Genomic DNA, 12,887 nt, shown 5'->3' with positions numbered 1-12,887 from the left:
GGAAACTATTTTTATGACCTACCAACCATTTGAGGATATTTCCCTTTTAGTACAGTCAATATGAGACTTTCCTCCCAAGCGTATCAGGAATAATTTTTAACATGTTTGAACTGTATATTTTTCCCAAAAATTAATTCTTGGTCTAAATGAATTGCCTCCTAAACAATATTTTCCTTCTGAAAACTAAATGCTAAATGTACATATAATTAATAAAAATATCTTGAACTTATTTTTAAGATTAAAGTTAAAAAATAATGTAAATTGTATCATGTCTGTAAGATGCCTACATGAAAAATGATGACAGTTCAGAAATAGATGCTTTTATGAAAAAAATATTTTGAAGAAAGAAAGAGAGGCCACTTCAATATAATAAACAGAAAACATGTTTTTCCTCTTGCCATGCTACCTCATCTCCCTCCAATAGCACTCTAGAAATAACAGCATATATTTCTGCTTACAACATGATATTTTGGAATCGTAAGGAAAAGATAAAATATTATTGAAATAAGCATATTTTAATCAGTTCCTAGCTATTGTGGTCAAATGCAACTCAACATAGGTCAAAAGATAAATTTCTGTCATTTACAGACTTAAGTAGGCTTCATATTAATCATTGAGTGCATTAATCTATTTTAAATCTGGTGGAGCTGAACCAATGAATTATCCCCCAAAAACCTACCCTGCAGAAATAGACATGAATAAAAACATCCTCACCCATATTTAACACCAGAATAATTAAGGTTTCTAAATTTACCAACTCCTACCACACCACATACAACTTTTTATTTGTCAGCTATTTCTCAGAGCTATAGTGCCTTGGGGAAAATTGTCACCCCTGGAAGATTGTCCTGTCATTCATAATTCATCTGTGGTTCCACACACTGTAGATATAGGTTACAAACCAAGACAGGGAATTTGAAATATATAGGAAAAAAATCAGGTTTTTTACAGGAGATGCTCTTTTTATATTATATTTGTTTCATCAGTGCTTCAAATTATTTAATAGTCCTCTTTACTGATATAGAAGGAAAATTTTCACAGAGAAGAATATGATTGCCTTGGTTCAAATTTAAATATGTCAACCAAATTATATTACTTGAAATTATACTTGAATTATATTACTTGATCTAAACAAACACTTTACTGAAATCTTCTAGCATGCAAACACAGGTAAATTATTTCTATGTGGCCCTATCTATTTAATATTCATAAAGAAAAAAAACAAATACAAGGGCATCACAACTTGGAAAAAAAACCCCAAACCAGAAAACATTAATCAGATTAAAATCTACAAGGCTAGTGATATACCAAGCCAAATTCCTACTCACATTTAAAGTTAAATAAGAAAAAAAGTCTTATCCAGGTATATTTCCTACTCCCTTATATCACTGTAAATTAGGAATATACAGCTGAAAGTAGTGGGCCATCAGCAGACATAAAAATGAAGGGAAGTGCTTCTGTGACCAGGTACGTAGTTTCTACACCACATGCTCATGTATAACACCTGCATTTCCAGAGCAGCATAAAGAGATTTAAATATGTATTATAATCAGAATATTTGCTTCCTATTAAGCTTGGAGTTTATTAAATAAGAATCTGTTGTTCCCTGAAAATAGCCTTTCCCTTTTGTAAGACAGAAATAATCCTTGTGCTTTTCTTTTTGTCTGATTTGATGTAGAGCATGCCCTTTCTCAGAGGCGGGTTCTTGTTACATGTCAGCACTGTGCCTCACTCCAGTGCCGTTTGTTGTCATGGAAGAAAGCAGTAAGTGTTGTCACTCCAGGTCTGAATCAGTAGGATTTGGCTGTCATGCCAGCCTAAGGCACAGTATTCTGTGGTTATGGACAGACATGGGGACGCTTCAGCCCAGAGCCTGTCAGTAGGAGAGTATCCTCATTAAAGGGAAGGTCCCCAAATGTTTAAGCTTTAAGGTTTCTTTGTGAGATGCTTCAGGATAACCACCTGGGCTCTTGAGGACAGGCCATATCCCTGACTTCCCCTCTTGTTTCAAGAGGATAAAGGTCTTCAATTAACTGGAGAACCACTAAATCAGATTTTCCTTATTTGGAAATAAATGAATGACTTTTGGTTTCAATTTCCTTGCTCTCCATTTACAGAAGTGTGTGAAAAGAAACATTAATTACAGATTATATAATTTTAATCTTTGCTGCTGGGCAGAGAAAATGCTGCATAGTCCTGAGAATTCATAACATGTCGGTAGGCATACAGTTTTCTTAATTTAAATAAACAAAACAATTAGTATATTAACAGAAGGGACTGAAGTTATTTCTTGTTTTTCAGTTTCCAAAACAAATGACTATTATTCATTGTACTTTAGCTCCAGAACAACATTTTTCAAATTAATTTAATTCAAAGAGATCAGAGGAAAATGCCTCTGGATGAGGGAAATACAGCATAATCTATGACACAGGCTATTTTAATAGATGCCACTGGCTTCAACTCTTTGTGTTGCCATATAAGCATAAATCACAATTTGAAATTATTTGAACATTAATGCAAAAACAAACAATGTCTATAAATATTCAGGGTAAAATAATTTTAAGAGAGTCGTTCTTTTGAGAAAATATAAACTACATAGGAATTATTTTATTTCAGTAACATTTTTAATTAAAAATATGACCTATTTTCTTTATTTCCTATTAGTCATTTTGATTTCCATTTTTTGTGGATCAATGTGAAATTACTCTCCATATAATAATAACTATTAACTTGATGATGATGTTCTGTGGCAAAATAAAATATTTTAATTTGACTTTGTTCCAACAGGACAGAAATCAAATTAGAAGCATTTCTCTCAAAAAAGAAATGCCTTTCAAAAGAGAAGGGGTTTCTTACACCTTCTACAAGTTATCGTACCGGTTTTATTCCACAGCTATAAAGATTAAGGTGTAAGCCAACTAGTTTGTCTATTCTGCATACAACTTGAAAACTAGTTTTCCACACGTAAGGAAATTGCCTTACTTAAAATCCTAAGCCAGGTACAAGACATTTCCTGCTCCACTGGTCAATCTGCAAAAGAACACTGCATCTTGTTTCCTACTCATTCCTACTCATCCTCTCTCATCTTCCATTTCTCTCTCCGTCGTAGGTAAAAGTCTTTCAACAGGTTACTGTGATATTTTAGAAATGCCAATACTGCGGTATAGACTACTGCTCTTTCATTTTTGTTCCTTAAAGTCACATTTGTTTGAAAAAATACTTTATCAGCTTCTCCCTCTGTGAAGGAAGACACCTCTGTGTGTCCGCAGGAAGTGGTGTCAGCTCTTAAAGATTTGATCCTGCTGTCCCTGAAATAATTTAAAAATGTCTGCCGAGATCTGGTACACTGGAATAGCTGCAATGGTAAATCCAACTGGAAGATTGTAAAAATTCAGTGACAGCAACATTGTGGAGTATATTAACTTTCTACTGGGCAGGAGTCCATCCCAGCTTTTTGCTGGGCTTCTTACCTGGCTATGTAGATGAAGGTAAATATTTGCTTACTGTTTCACCACTACCACCACCACAAGCTATTATATCAGTAACATAGAGCTAAACCAGATTTGGAAGAACAACCTGGATTTTTGTCTGCCTTGTGTATCAGCAGGAAAATTGCCAGCTAAACCCTAATTGTGGATTCTTTATGACAGGTAATAATAGGAGATGCAGAGAAGAGCACAGCTTGTATTTCATCTACCATGCTGAGCTGAAAGAGCGAACAGCTTAAAAAAAATGTTTTGATTTGTAAGCAAAGCACATTTTATTTGGGTGTCACCAAGCAAGGATATACAAGGGACTGTACTGTAGAGTGAAGCTGACCCTGGGGAAGTCGATAGGAATTTTCCTAATACTTTAGTGAACCAGGAATTAATTCAATATCTCTTTTCTCAACAGCCCACAGCTTTTCAGGCTTATTAAAAAAAACCAAACAAACAAACAAGCAGCAAAAAAAACCCCAAAACAGAAAAAAACCCCACAGTACCAAACAATACTTGTAAATAATGCAAGAAAGATTTCTTTGCAGAAATATATCTTTGTCAAACACTCTGCCTTGCAGTGTAGACATGCTGCTCCCACCAGCTTTGTCAGGAGCAGGGCGTACTCACAATGGGAAGAATTTGGCCCCTGAACTTGGTGCCCGTTTAGTGGTTTGGCACACAACCACCAGACCCTTTGGATCTTGTGGCCTTGTTCCATCTGTCTATGTATTGACTGTAATTTAACATTACATCCTCAGCTAATCTAGCTCTTGATTGATTTCTGAGCAAATCACAACCTTGAATCATAAATGACACTAATTCTTTTCAATGTGTAAGTCCAGCTAGAAGTTTTGTGTGACTGCAGATGGTTTCTAAATCAGCTTTCCCATAATGTGACATAGGATACTGTGTTTTCATTAGTACAATGCAACTTTCCATATAGCCAGTTTTGTGCAGTAACTGGCTCAGTAAATCTCTCATTTAAAGTTGTTCCACAGCCGATGACTGAACTTGGAAACACACAGCAGGGTTTTTAAGATAAGTCTCAGACACGTTTCCTAGACTATGAATCCTTCTCAGGTTAGCAGTTTTAAATATAGTCTGGTTGGGAATGACTTTTGCCCTCACTTCATTGTAGTTGTCAATTATTTAGACAGACATCTGACATTCCTAGGTCTGGTGTCTCTTGTAAAGCCTCATGCCTGGCAGCAGAGAATAGGTCTTTGAGCTCATTCTTTTCTACTTTGCCCCTGCCAAGCTCATGCTCATGCTTTCTTGTAGAAAGTAAGAAGCGATTCTAAAATGTCCCAAAACTGGAATAAAGTCATCTCACCACAAGAATATGTGTCATGGACAAAAAAAGCTAACAGGTAGTGGAACTGTGGACCAAAATCTGCTTTCTGAGTCATAGTATTGATATTCTTATTTTGTATTTATTCTTTTCATTGGCAGTGTAAAGGTGGATTCAATCATCTAAATCTTAAACTAGGTTTTCCCTCCCTGTAATAAATGATTTAAACCAATGCTGTTAATTTTTATTCTGTAGTCTTCCTGGTTAATCTTTGTCTAAACATTTTCATTCTATGGAAAAGTGCTTACTAAGAAAAACTTCAGTTAAGTATGTAAAGAATTTCAATCACATGCATTTTTCAACATGCCACTTCCTTTTTAAAAACATTTTGCATTGATTCTGCAAATTACAGGCGACTTTTTATTTATTTTGAGGACAAATTTTTAGGTGGAGAATACCTTGAGCTAAAGCTTCACAGAAAGTTAATAAAATTCCTATACATAGTTTCAGTATTAACTACTTAAATTATGTATTTTGATGGAATTCAGTTTTTAAATTTTTAGTTTTAATACTAAAATTGTCAGGAAGAATCTTTAATAAAGAAGTTTGCTTCTCATCACTTTTATGAAACCAATTACTCTCAAATCAGCTACTCTGAAGCTGATTTTCTAAGGAGTTTCTTCTTGGGCTTTTCTCCACTAACCTGTGGGACAAACAACAAAGGTATGTGGTAATGGCATGTACTGATCTGAACCCATACCAAAAGACACACACCGTTGCCCCTCCTGATCCTTTGGAGCCCAGGAGTAGGAAACAGATGGCTGATCCAACTCCCCATGCAGCACTCATTGCAGTCTGTTCTGGCCTAGCTACACTGACTCAGTGGATCCTCGAGGCCTGAGTGAATATTTGATTGCGGTCTTAAAGAGCTAACACTGTTAATTATTGCAGCTGCTAATAATTTTTGAGCTCTCAGCTTCTTGGAAAAATGGGTCCTGCACTCCGCTGTAGTGCTGCAACTCATTTTGGCCAGTGGAATGTGCTTTGTGTCCACAGAGCATTAATGGGTACCTACTCATGGGTTGGCATAGAGCAATTCTGATAGCATAACTGTTACAAAAATGCCATTTGTTTGTATAAATATGCATCTAATCACCCTAACGATGCTGGCTATACCAGTTTTTCTTGTCAGTAACAGACTTCAATCTCCACCAACAGCTTTGCATTGAACTTCATAACCTTCAGATCGATGGCAGATTGAACATAGCTGTAGGTTGTCTTTACTAGAGGGGAACAAAAGCCACCTCACCGCTGGTGCCAGCCAGGGTAACCAGGGCTGCCTGGCAGTCAGGCCAGCTCCTGAGCTCTGCGGAGTACGTTGTGTCTCCAGTTCCATTAACACTCAACTCCTCTGCTTATGTTCAGGTCCTCATGGACTGCAGGAACACTGCTGAAGAGCAGTAGCCTGCATGAGACTTTGTTGAAGACCAAAGGAGATGAGACTCAAGTTCTGGCAAGCTGTGCCCTGTGGTTCAACTTTATTCTTGAGGAGAACATTGGTCTGGCAACAGCTGCTGTGCCCTTTTCACAAACACATTAATTGGTTTCCAAAAGCGTGGCTTCATGGAAGCTGATACTTTGCAATCATGTTGCTAAATGGCCTGTTTGGGGGGGATCCTAATGACTGACCTGGGGGAGGATGTTAGGGACTGCTCTGGTCCAGACACAGTCAGCTCCAGCCACCTCGATGGACGCATGGCAGGTCAAAACTCAGTCTGACAGTGTGTGCCAGTTTGTCCAAATCTAGAAATATATCCTCTGAGATAAGGCAGGTCACAACCACCTCTCCCCCACCAGGTTAGGGGAAAATAAATTTTCCTCGAAGGAAAGTGAAAGAGATAAAAACTATTTATTTAACAAACACATGGGAAAAGGATAATAATGCTAAATGATAAAACCTCCCACTATACTGAGAGAAACCTGGGGGAAAATTTCAGAGTCCTTCCATAGATCTCTCTACCCCTCCTTGGAGCTGGGACGGGGTGGTGGGCCCACCTCCAGGGCCAAGGCCTCGGTGGAAAGTCCTCCCAATGTATTCTGATGTTGAAACAGTTCAGCAGAGAGAAAAGGAAAAAAATGAAGTCCCAAGAAAAACAAAAGTTCAGCTCTCTGGAGGAAAAGGAGCTGAGAAAAAAAAGCCTGCCAAAAGCTGGCTGGAAAGGAAGAGCAAGCTGGGTGCTTCCCTTCCCTCTCCCTCTCCTGCCACTCTGAAAAAAATGTCTCTATCTCTGTGTGACCTTGGAACATGAAAGAAAACTGCTTTGAAAAAATTTTGCTCAGTTTTTCCTTCCCCCTCTCAGGCTCAGTGTAAAGGCATAGAAAGGCAAAAAAAAAAAAAAAAAAAAAAAAAAAAAAAACATCTGGGCATGAGGCAGCGATAGGGGATACACATCACAAAGTCATCACAAAGTCACTCCAAGACACAGTGGAGTTGATGTAGCCTCCAAACCAGAGAAGGTTGCAGTGATGCAGTGAAATCATATTTCAGAAATTACAGAAAGTCACAAGGCCAGAGGAGCAGGAGGTGCTTTGTGCTGGAGCAGGGACATCCCCAAGGTAACTGAAGCCCATGCACAACCTGCACCAGAGCATATGCGCCCATTGCAGCCCTCAGCATTTAAATGTTTGTCATCATTGTTTCCCAATACCTGAAACAGTAATTAAACATTGCAAATTAAGTTAAATCCCCCAAGCCAAGTCTGCTTTGCCCATGATAGTAACTGCTGAGTGATTTGTTTTGACCCACAAGCTTTCTCTTGTACTGCCTGTTTTCTCCTCTGTTCTGCTAGAAGGTGGGGAGTGAGTGAGTGCATGAGTGAGTGGCTCTGTGTGCTTGGCTGCTAGGTCAGGGCCAACCCACCATGTGATGCTCATTTTTTCTAAGGACTATTTTTTTTCCTGGCTATTTTTTGTACTTTGTGTATATTTTAACACTTTCAAAGTGCAAGAAAGTAGATTTGACAGTAATTCATGACAGAAACAGGGAGAGAGTAGACAGCTTGTTAGTTCTACATACTGCCAGGTGTGTGAGTGAACCTAATGACAGGCATCATGCAAGGTATGAACATATATTTGGGTTCCTTAAACTGAGAGAAAATTTGACTGCTTAAAGATGTATTCATATAAATGAGAGTTACTGACAGAAAGACAAGTATTATTTCCCTGATAAAAATGTTCAAATGTTTCTTCTTCTGTTTTCAGTTACATTTATATAATTTTCATTTCAATTCAAAGTTACCTATGGGGGTTATTTTCTCCTAAGTATACAGATATTAATTCTTGGGAGCAGGTGGCACGCAGACATGCAAGATGACAACTATCAACATCAGGGTAAGATATTGATATTTCCATCCATGTCAAAATTTGGCCAGCCCTTTCTATTCTCTATAGAACAATAACAGTTGAATTCCTCCAACCACAAATTGTGAGATCTTGCTCACTTTTTATTTGAAGACTGCACATGCCCAGGGTTATGCAGTATAGTAGCCTCTTTCTTTTTGAGCTCAGAAAAAATTCAATATAAACAAAAATGCTGCAGCAAATCTGTTCAATGACCCAGAATAACTCTGTATTTTTCTCTCTTTGTTCCTTTTCATATATGATTAGAAAAGCTTTTCCTTTGTCTCTGATGTGCCCTCCGCCTCTGTTTATCCTTGCCTTTTAGTTATTTCACTCTGTAATTGCCCTTTTCTTATTCTGAGGATTCTCTTGTCATGGCATCTTTATTATGTAAGGAGAGGTGGTCTGAAAGTAATAATCACAACTTTGTGAAAGTCATGAGCTGCACAATTTGTTTGAGAATACTAAATTTTTTAATTTTTTTTTTTTTTAACTGAGCTCTAGAAGTAGTCTTCCATCAGTAATTGTCCATCTGGAGACATTGTTGTGCAGTCACTCTGAAATACAAAGAAATATCTTTATTTAAAAAAGCCCTATATTTCACAGAACATTCCCCATCACCAAGATCCCATACAGTTGAACTGACGGGTTAGAAATCTAAAGAAAGAGGGAAGAGGCATCTACTATAAAAATCTCTCCTGAAAAGAGTGGTAAAGTTACAAAGAACATGACAAAAAGAAGGTTTGGAGCCAGTAAGGATTTTGCCTTACCTTTGTGAAAAAGGGAGAAGTATTGGAAGGGTTTAATTTTTTTTTTTTTTTAATTTTTTTTTTTTTTTTTTTTTTTTTTGGTTTCTGTTAATAAGTAGCTCTTCCTTTTCGTAATTAAATCTGTCTAAATACACATGGGCTTCAGGCACCTGATGATGGTGATGATGGTAATAATAATGTTGTTTGCTATGTGTGTAATTAAAAATCCTACACTGATATTTTGCAATGTTATTTCTAGAAAGCCTTAAATAAACTCCAAGGCAAATTAGAAGCTATATATACTTCATAAGGCTTAAAAAATGTTTTAAGCACACCAAGTGCTCCAGTCATTTTTTTCAGTGTCTTCAGGCAAGGTGGTTCACCTCAAAGCATCCAAAGTGCACAGCAAGAGATTGTGGGATATTTCTTGCTGATTCAGATGGGGTGCAACACGCTCAGTCTTGATCTGGCCAAATAACAGAATGATTGCTTGGTGCTGTGCTGAGATACAAGAATTTCATTCTCTCCTCTTCGGTAAAGCTCATCCTCTGGTATTTTCTGGATATTTTCTTGGCCTTGCAAATCTCTTGACTCTGTGCTCACTGTTTATTTTGGTGAAATTGCTAAACATCGAGCTCCCATTGCCTGCTTTTTTCCCTAGTTTAGTGAACGATATCAACGGTGCAATTTGGTTTTCTACCAGGTGACAGAACTGAAAGAACAGAAAGAAACTGTATTTTCTCATGGTAACTTTTTAATTTAAATACAAGTCCACTTAACTAATCACATTTATTTGTATTCTTCTTGGACACTAGGTTTCTAGTTTGGTAGAGTTAATGGAGTATGCACATTAAAAATTAATGAAATCAGCATGAACAAATACAATAAATAACTTCTTTGTTTGCCTGGCCACATAATTTTGTAGACTTTTCTTCTGTTTACTTAAATGCAAGAAGTGAAACATTCACAGTATTAATCCTATGTGATTGTGGGGATAAATGGTTTCTCTACATTACCATGATGATGGAGGCTTATTGCCAGACTTCCAGTTCTTCATGCATTACAATGCACAAGCAGTAGAGCTTTGACAGTGCTGTCAGAGTATAAAATAATTATTAAAAAAAAATTAGCCAAGTGGAATTCTCAAAATGTCAACCCAAGATAAACTATTTATCTATGTTGAACACAGACAAATATTCTGCTTTTGTAGCATAAGTAAATGCTTTGAGTCAAGGACTCAGTGGGAAATTCTGATGGTACTAAAACAATGCCAAAGTGGGAAAAAAGTCCTTCAGGCCTGACTTTATGGGGGTGTGGACACACAGTAGGATGTGTTTTGGATGACATCAGAATGAAAATCATAAACATTGACAGCTGCCCACAGTACCTGCTGTTATAGCTAAGAGCAATCAGATGGCTGACAGGATATGTGATTTTTCAGGACCTCTCCTTTTAGAGGCTCACTGTGGTTCTTCTGGCCTTGGTGGAAGGACTGTTTTATCAATGGCAAGTGTTTTGGTAATCCAGCTGGAGAAGACATAAAAATTTTTAGACAGAGTCTGACAGTGCTCCCAAGAAAAGTTGCCTCTGCAGAAAAGAAGTTAGACTGAATGAAGGGGACAGGCTTTTCTCTGTGTTACTCAGGAGATCAAAGATCTGTCTGGATAGCCAGATTGGGCTGTAAATTACATTGGGTAGTCTTCTTGCCTGAACAAGTCTTTCTAAATAGTACTGGAGATAAGCCAGAGGGATCAGTAATTGTAGGCTGGCCTGAGAAACAATCAGTTCTCTCTGACGGCTCACAGCAAGCTAACAAAAGGTTTTCTGCAAGCCTTTGCTTATTCCGAAGCAGGTAACTCTCTTGAATGCTGGAGAAATAGAGCTACTGTGTTAGAAGTTTCCTACTAGCTCCTTCTTCCTTTGTGGATCATCAGTGTATTTATCGTTTTCTGAGAGTGACTATGTAAATCGGAAGTGCAGCTTGAGCAAAACACAGTGAGAATCAACTGGGAGATCTGCCACAAATCTCAGTGAGGTTGCAATAAATGATGACCAAAACAGGCAACTATTATCGACCCCAATAACACTGCAAATTAATCACTGTCTCTACAGAAGAAATAGCTCTAATCGTCATGCCAGCTCCTTAACATTAGGTTTAGAGTTCGGCTAAAATCCAATCCTTAAGAAAATATTTGAACTTCATATCCTGCAACACCAATTCAGCTGGACAATTTCAACCATCACAACATACCTGCAAAAGAATGGATTTTGAATGATAAATCCAACATATTTTGTTGCAGATGAAGGGAGAATGAAATGCTGGTTGGGGGCACTTTCCTCAATTCCTCTCCCTCAAATGTGTCCTGGCTAGGAAGAAGCGCATGGTGTGTACAAGGCCATACTGACCATTTTATGTAACACCCAGCCTCAGTTTTTAAAATTCCTGTCTTGAGAAGTCCTAATCAAGTTCAAAAAGTGAGGAAAAAGTATTTGTTAGTAGAACAATCTCTCAAAGATAAGGATGAATATATAAAAGAAGAAAAACCTCCAGAATTTTCTCCATACAAAGATGAATAAAAAAAATCTTCAGCCTAGAGCAGTCAACATCCCCCTTTGTTTTTATTTTGTTTGGTACCACAAAAGAATCAATAGAGCCCTGGGAGAAGGATACTGGGTGTACAGTATGAGTTGTGCTGTACTTTTCTAAACTACAAAATAATTGTTAAAATGAAAAACTTGCAACATTACTTCAATCACCAAGGACATCCTCCAGCTCAGTGAATCTGTCAACAAAGCTACAAACTACAGGATTTTACATTTTGGGGAAGAAAAATGAAACAGAAAGCTTCTAATTTTAAGCAGGTAGACGAAAAGAAGGAGGTTGTAGTCTCTAGCAGGAGAATTCCAGGTAGCATAATTTACAGAAGAATGAAAAAGTCTGAACAGGAGAGTAAGTATCAGAATAAAATACTATCTAATAAAATCATATTTAAATGCATCAATCCTGAACAACAGCAGAGAACACTTCAGAAAGCATTTCTGGTATCATCACTCCAAAGGTCACAATGCAAAACCATGACATACATTTTCATGCAGTCTTGTATATGTAATAGCTTTATCTGAGACAAAGCAGAACTCCAGATGGAGTTGTATGATATAGCTTGACTCTTGACAGGTGTTCCTCCTATATTTGTGCACATACATATTTGTGCATAGTAAGTCTTTTCTATGTAGCACACATAAAAATATTGACAAGGAATTATCTCTAACAGTAAAACGAAGTGAGGGGAAAACATGCATCAAATTCAAAGTTAATATAACTGCATTATTGTCTGCAAAGTCATACCACTTTGTGATATTTACCTGAATTCAATTACGGCAGAGTTTAATATAAAACAAGGTCTAATTCACTGGGAGCTTAAGAACTAAATGTGCAGGTATGTTAAACCTGCATGTATCTAATTAAAGCAGATTAATAGAGAAAGAGATGAAGATGCAACCAATATCCCACTAACGTCTATAGCTAACAGTGGAATGCTAAATGTTTTGAACTCATGCTCAGCTGCCATAAGTATAAATTTACACCACACAGGGACCTACATTTTTATTTATCACAATGCCCAACATTCTAAGCAATTTGTTTCTAATTTAAGTGTATAAGTTTGCTTCTGCTCTAGTGTTTATTAATGCAAGTCATAGAACTGAAGTAAAATGTACAGCTTTGAGTAGATGTGGCTGGATTTTTGGATGAAGCAAGAGCAGTGACTGCAGACTTCCAGGCTGCAAAGTAATTCTGGGGATATTGGAAGCCTGTGAACATGAGACAGATGTGCTCACTTGGCAGCAAAGAAGGTCAGCAGTATCCAGGAGCATATAAACACAAGTAGAGTCAGCGGATGGAGGGAAGTAAGTACTCCCCTTTACTTAGCACTCATTAGAGCACAAATCATTAGATCTAGATATTGCATC

General features: G+C 37.4%; 1 long non-coding RNA gene across 1 annotated transcript in view; it reads right to left on the bottom strand.

Annotated features, from left to right (window-relative positions):
* Positions 1-9,098: 9,098 nt before the first annotated feature.
* LOC121672019 overlaps positions 9,099-12,887 on the bottom strand; it is a 30,168-nt gene continuing 26,379 nt past the window's right edge. The window contains exons 3-4 of the long non-coding RNA XR_006018726.1: positions 10,306-10,445; positions 9,099-10,011 (exon numbers count right to left, since the gene is read on the bottom strand). This is a non-coding gene — a long non-coding RNA (uncharacterized LOC121672019). The remainder of the gene's footprint in view (positions 10,012-10,305; positions 10,446-12,887) is intronic.

The sequence above is a fragment of the Corvus kubaryi genome, unplaced genomic scaffold (assembly GCF_017639235.1).
Source record: "Corvus kubaryi isolate FWS band 111438036 unplaced genomic scaffold, C.kubaryi_AGA036_p1.0 37398, whole genome shotgun sequence".
Classification (NCBI taxonomy): domain Eukaryota; kingdom Metazoa; phylum Chordata; class Aves; order Passeriformes; family Corvidae; genus Corvus; species Corvus kubaryi.
Note: the sequence above shows the minus strand (reverse complement) of the source record. Positions and strands in the feature narration are given on the sequence as shown.